The sequence below is a fragment of the Helianthus annuus genome, chromosome 9, assembly GCF_002127325.2.
Source record: "Helianthus annuus cultivar XRQ/B chromosome 9, HanXRQr2.0-SUNRISE, whole genome shotgun sequence".
NCBI lineage: Eukaryota > Viridiplantae > Streptophyta > Magnoliopsida > Asterales > Asteraceae > Helianthus > Helianthus annuus.
In genome coordinates this window covers 119508722-119515202 of record NC_035441.2, presented here as the reverse complement: position 1 = coordinate 119515202, position 6481 = coordinate 119508722, and the positions used below count along the sequence as shown (strand labels likewise).

Here is a 6481-nt window from a genome sequence, read left to right as displayed (position 1 = left end):
AGTCTACCCCCCTTAAAGAGGTTTCGTCCCCGAAACCTTTCTTACGTACTTTACTAGTTTAGATCATCCGAACCTTAGCTTTGGTGATCACTTAAGAATTGCTCGCACATAATACTCCTACCAGGAAAGTATGATAATGTGCTTTTGGTTTCAAAGCGTATACGCCTTTTATGTGTATGGCCTCACAGGCCGATACTTTCACTTTGTATTTCTTATTCTTGTCATTTAATTGACCGAGTTGCCATCTGATCGCTCGGTTATATTTATTTTCATTATGTTTACTTCAAGTTAGTCTTATTTCAACAGGCGCTTTATATAAGTGATGAGTAGTAACACTACTCCGACTCTGAAGGGTTTTACCGGCCAGACTGATTTGTCGCCGTCATTATACTCCCCGTCATTAGGGTATATCTTATTGCCCACCCGGCCTTTTATGATCTCTTCGCTTTTAACCCGTTTACTTAACTTAGCGAAACCGATCGCCTTTATACGAACGTTATCTCCCGTTATTATTTTACACCAGTAGTTACAACCAGTTTCCTCGTCTTATACTATTGACCCGTAGGTTCTTTCACTTAGCCTCGTAGGCTATTTCTTTAGATTTTCACCTTTTTACCTTTTTAAGGTGAAACCCTGACAATTCTTTTCTTTCTATCTGTGACCCAAAGGTCTTCTTGGTCTCGTAGACCTTATCACTATGTTTAACCCCGTAGGTTATGATGATCTCGTAGATCATCTTTTATTCGAGTCTTTATCCAATTGTCTATTTATACATATATAGCTTTAAAGCATCCTTTGTTATGTTTGGAATCATTTACTTTTGCTTTTGAACTTTAGTTGACCTTGACCATAGTCTAAGGTTTCATTTGTTTACTTTCGGACTATCCTTCCGACTTTACGACTTCTAACGTCATTTACACGTCGGTTTGTCCTACGCTTACCGTTACCCGGTTCATACTTATACTCCTTTACAACCCATTACCCGGGTCCTTCTATCTTATTGTTTTTAACATTTCTGTTTCGCCAGTTTGCATTTTTCCTATATATATATTCCTTTATGACCCATCACGTAGATTCATTAATGTTTCACGCTTCCATTATTCAGTTTGCGCTTACTTGCACTACCAAGTTTTTATACCTTATTTATCTCGTTTGACTTGTTCGTGTGAAATTTCATCATTTGTGAACATCAAACTCCATTCTTTATTCGACCCGTTCAACTTTAAAATAGTTGAGCGTAATTATTAACATTTCTGTTTGCAAATTCTCATTGTCTTTTAGTCATGACTCATATTCCGAGTCTTTTGACTTTCTATTTCGCGTTCCCGTCTCTTGGTTTATGCATTCTTTCCATATCCTACCCATTCATCGGGTATTTTACTGAAATCATTATCATTGCACCCCTTCCGGTATGCATTAAGACTTCGTTTCGATTTACTTGGTCATCTTAGCGAAATACGTCGCTTTCATTCGACCATGTCTTTTATTCTTTACGTGACCACCATTGGCGGCCTTATTAATTATGAGTGACGATTATCATTGTTATCCTTGCTTTACTGCAACTAAAGTTAACAACCTTGATTATCTTTTTTTTTTTTTTTTTTTTTTTTGTGTGGGCAACACCTTTGTTTTTATGAGCCGACGGATCACCTATACTTTGGTTTTACTTGCCCATTTTGTTTACCATGGCCCTTTCGTCCAAGATGACTTATTTCCATGAATTTTCTTTTGATCATTCATTTGTATCATCATTTCCATTTATCCTTGTCCCTTCTCTCGGGCTCATTCTTCTAATGTAATACGCTTCTGTCACCCGGCTATGCGTTTACATTATTATCAACTATTTTGTTCATTTGTTTAATTTGGGTACTTTTTAGTTTGTCCCATTCACCCCGTCCCTACTACATCGAATGTAAGTATGTCCATCATAAAAAGTTCATGACATCATGTGTTCACTACTTACTTGGCCAGAGTAAGCGATCAACACATGACACACATGACCTTTTCATAATTTCCGCACGACACCCCATGTAAGTGACGCCTCTAATCTTTCTATATTCTTGACTTTCATTGGCAACCATTTATTCAAGTACTCTTTAACAGTTATTTGATTTACATGTTTCATTCATGAACATATATAATGTTTTTTTTTCCTTTTTATCAAACTAATATATATATATAATCACATTTGTTAATGTGATTGCTACTTTCCTCAATAGCATTAAATTAAGAGTTTTCCACTTGGATAATTACCCCAATCCAAGTTTCCATATGAACAAATCTTGTTATTCATTTGTTATTCATCATCGTGAATAACACATTTTCTATTAAACTTCTCTTGGAAATCAGGTTTTCCAAGTTCTATCATATATAGATGCAACCGTCATTACTTACGTGTTTGTTGCATATTACTACTTGTGCAATTAAATTTAAAATGTGCACCTGGTAATGCTTGCCCTAATGGGCTTCTCTTTCCGTTAACCATGTTTGCGAATGCTACGCGATTTAAGTTCTTGATGAATATGCTCTGCTTGTCATACCTCGGACCGTTCCTCTATCATATCCGTAATTCGTTCGACTCTCTCTCATCTTCAGATGCGAGTGTCCTTCAATTAAAACATTCACAAAAGTTAGTAATGTCGTCATCAATAATCGCCCGTATTATAATACAAGGCTTTTTCACTATACGTGTCAACACACGTAATTTCATTGACTATATCTATCCTTTATCGATTTTATTGATGTATCGTGTATTACACGATAACCCTATGTGTTGTTCTTCAACACTTTAATCATACTCAATCATTACAATATACTTACCGGATTTGCGATCAAGCCTTGAACCGAACACCAATCTTTGTCAAGAGCATAAGGTTTAAGTCCAAGCATGGTTCTTCCCCACCATACTTGAATCTCTTAAACCAAGGCTCTGATACCAACTTGTAACACCCGTTCTTATAATTCAAGGTTTAACGTATATTTTACGAAAACAATCATGTAATTAAGATTACATATACATTGGAAATATGGGTTTGTTAAAAACTTTTCGCAAACCAAAAGTCATTTGACATAACGTAATCAGATTCGACATTTAAAATTTATGACGAGGCCAAGTGCGGAAGCATGTGTCTTATTCGTGTTCGGTTCTTCGTTGAGCTTGATCTTCTTCCGGCATCCACAAAGTACCTACATTTCATAAAAACATGAAATGCTTTAGCCATACGGGATTTAAAACGTACCTAAACGAGTCCGGGAAACAAAACTGATCAAAAATACATTTTTGTACAGGGTCCACCGTAAATTACGGTGGCTACCGTAATTTACGGTAGCCCCTGAATGTTTATTCCTCCATCGTAAATCAGGAGGTTCATGGCGTAAAGTTATATGGCCTACCGTAAGTTACGGTAGCTACCGTAACTTACGGTGGCCTCTGCAGAATTCTCCAAGTTTGCCGTTTTCTAAAACGGCAACGTTCATAACTTTTAATCTGTTTGTCCGTTTGACCTACCGTTTCTTCCTACGTGCTTGTAACTTGATCCTCCATCATTTGGAGTTAAAATCCAACATCCGGATTTAAAAAAAAATTAAGACTTTTAAGTCTTCGGCTTATTACCCTTTTTACCAAACTTTGACCCGTCCGTGATTTTATCAAACAAACATGTTGTTTGATTCTAAATTCTCATCATTTCCATGTTGTTATCATATTAGATTCAAATCACGGGTTTATATACATCCCTAAACCCGTTTCTACTTAGATGTTTAATTGACCCGTTAAGGGCATTTAAGCACTTTTACGCATAATTCACACTCGTTTATTCTTAGCATCTTATTTCCACATTATTTATCAAATGATCTTCCATCACAACTATATTTGTGATGGATTTAATTGTGGCGATTTATATAATCCGAGTTTTACCCCTCGGATTATCCTTTTACGACAACGACTCATATAAAGTCTTTTGACCAAGGATTTTACATCTTTTGTTTTTATACTTATTCTAAGTAATGAATTGATTATGAAACTCGTTTTCAAGCGACTTCTATGGGTTGCTTGCTTAATTTCACCTACAAGGGTGTTTTGGTCATTTTTAACCCTCCTTTTACGACGAAAAGCTTGCTTAAGTCATGCACGCCCTAAATCTCATTTTTAACCAAATCTTGTCTTCAAATCACTCGGTCTATAATTTAAATCCTCCGGTTTACCCTTTTAAGGTAACCAAATGCCCCTTTTACTTCTCCTAACTCTCATAGAACTTCAAGTTCTAAATGATGAGTTGATCTATTATACATACCTGGCTCGGATCAACTTATTAACCCGGTTTTTATACCTTGCTTTGTAATTGCTAATTAAGAGAGAGATGTGAGTACCCATTGGATATCTATTCCTGTAAGCATATAACTTTGACAAAATCATTAGTCGATATTGTCAAAAGGTGATGTCTACACCTTTTGATCCGTTTGGCCGAGTTGACCGTTTATCTTTGTGAGATGATATTTATTATCATCTCATCTACATGACTTGTTCCTTTCAACACCGTACGGTCGTATTACTTATAAATCGTTTATTACCACATTCAACTCTTTATATCTTACGCGGTAAGGCGTCTCTTTAAAACCAACGGTTATTGTCAACGTGTGACTAAATTACTGTTTTACCATGTTATTTGTTTTGGCTTACCATAAAAGGTACCCATTAAAATTTATTTTTCCTTTCGTCATAATATGACCGAATTATCGACTTACTTCTTTTTAACCATTATTATGGTTTCTTTCATCTTTGATTATCTTGTTCCGTACGACTACACGACGGAACATCATATTTCAATTGTTTAGTTATCTCATTCGTAATTTATATAATAAGAGAATGTTCCACAATTTAAGACTAGTGTAAGCTAAACTTACCTCGCATCCGAATACGCTTTTTCTTCTCGTGCTTGATTCGTTTGACCGCTTCTTTCCCAAGCCTCCACCTAGATCGTTAGGCGACAAACTATCATCATTCACAAGGTGGTTAGATTAGTCATTTCTATTCACGACTATTCCACCTTACGTATTTTCTATGTCGAATCTACTATTCGACTTTGTTATTGGTTAGTTTGACTTCTAAAAGTCGACTACCTTTAATCATACAATGGGTACAATTAAGTTAAATCAACATTAAGCTTAGAACCCGTCTTAACCCATATTTCATGTAATTTGTCAAACAAAGCAATTACGCGTTTCATTCGTAATTTCGTCATATAACATTCACTTAGGCATTTCAACGAACACCTTGTGGGCATATTCCATAAAATCAACAATAAATTTTTATAACTAGTTATTTGCCCAAGTTTTAACATTATTCACAAGTTCTTATGTCTAGTAAGCATATCAATACCTAGACTTACTTCATGGAAATTGAATTACACCAAATTGATGATCATAAATCTAGTGTTCATCATCTTCCCACAAAACCTATTTAGCACATAATAGGGTAATTACCAAATCCCTAGTTTTGACAACAATTCATCAAATTTTCTACTAGGGTTTGTTTCTAAACCAAGATATAATCACAATAACACTTATAGATTCAACATTCATTCCAAAATTTCGATTATGATTGTTCCTCATAATCTCAAAGTATCACCAAATAGCAAAATTTAACATACCTTGTGATCCCCATGACTAGGTGATCGTTTTTATGTGTTCATGCAGTGATTTGAGTCTTGATTCGAGCTTCAGTTTGGTCATTTAGTGTGAACTAGGGTTTTGCTCCTTGGAGCACCCTCCTGGTCGATCAGAACACGCACACAATGTGTGTGTGTATTTTTTTTTTGTTTTAATAGAACAGGTTTCCCACTTGTCCATTTTAGTCCCTCATGTTTTATTTTGATCAAATGAAGCTATATCTCATCATTAGTTACTTAATCACATGCTACTAACTAGGTTAACTACTCCTAGTTACTTTAACGGGTTCGGGAAGTTATAACCCGTTATGTTTTAAGTCCTGTTAATTTGACCTTTTTATAAACTTATTTCCTTAAAAGTATTCGTTCACGTTTTATTAAATATTAGGTTTATTTATTTAAATCCTAATATTTACCAGGTTACCTTTACCGCTAACGGTACTTTACCCGTCTTTTAGTATTAACGGGGTTTGATTACCAAACCCGTTTTCGGGGTGTTACAAATCTTCACTCGACAGTTTATGAATTCAATACAAATGCAAGACAATTGTCATAAGTTTCAAACCAAGAAGCAATTTGTCACAAAATCAATCCAAGAACAATGTTTTAACCCTAGACTTACAATTAACCTACACCGGGGTGAAACCTCCTAGGAATTAGCCTCTCATGATCGAAGAAACTTGATCACCGGATGTTGGGAACATGAATTGGATCATTGCGAAGCTTGAAGATGGATGGGGGATGAATGGTAGGGTTTTGGATGGTTGGTGATGGTGGGTTGAGATGAATGGCGATTAGGGTTATGGAATGAATGA

General features: G+C 35.6%; 1 long non-coding RNA gene across 1 annotated transcript; it reads right to left on the bottom strand.

Moving 5' to 3' along the window:
* Window positions 1–3026: 3026 nt before the first annotated feature.
* Window positions 3027–5686, bottom strand: LOC118482071. The gene is made up of 3 exons (XR_004867049.1): window positions 5649–5686; window positions 4903–4990; window positions 3027–3186 (listed from the first exon to the last, which is right to left on the bottom strand). It is a non-coding gene; the product is annotated as an uncharacterized LOC118482071 (long non-coding RNA).
* Between the last annotated feature and the right edge of the window lie 795 nt (window positions 5687–6481).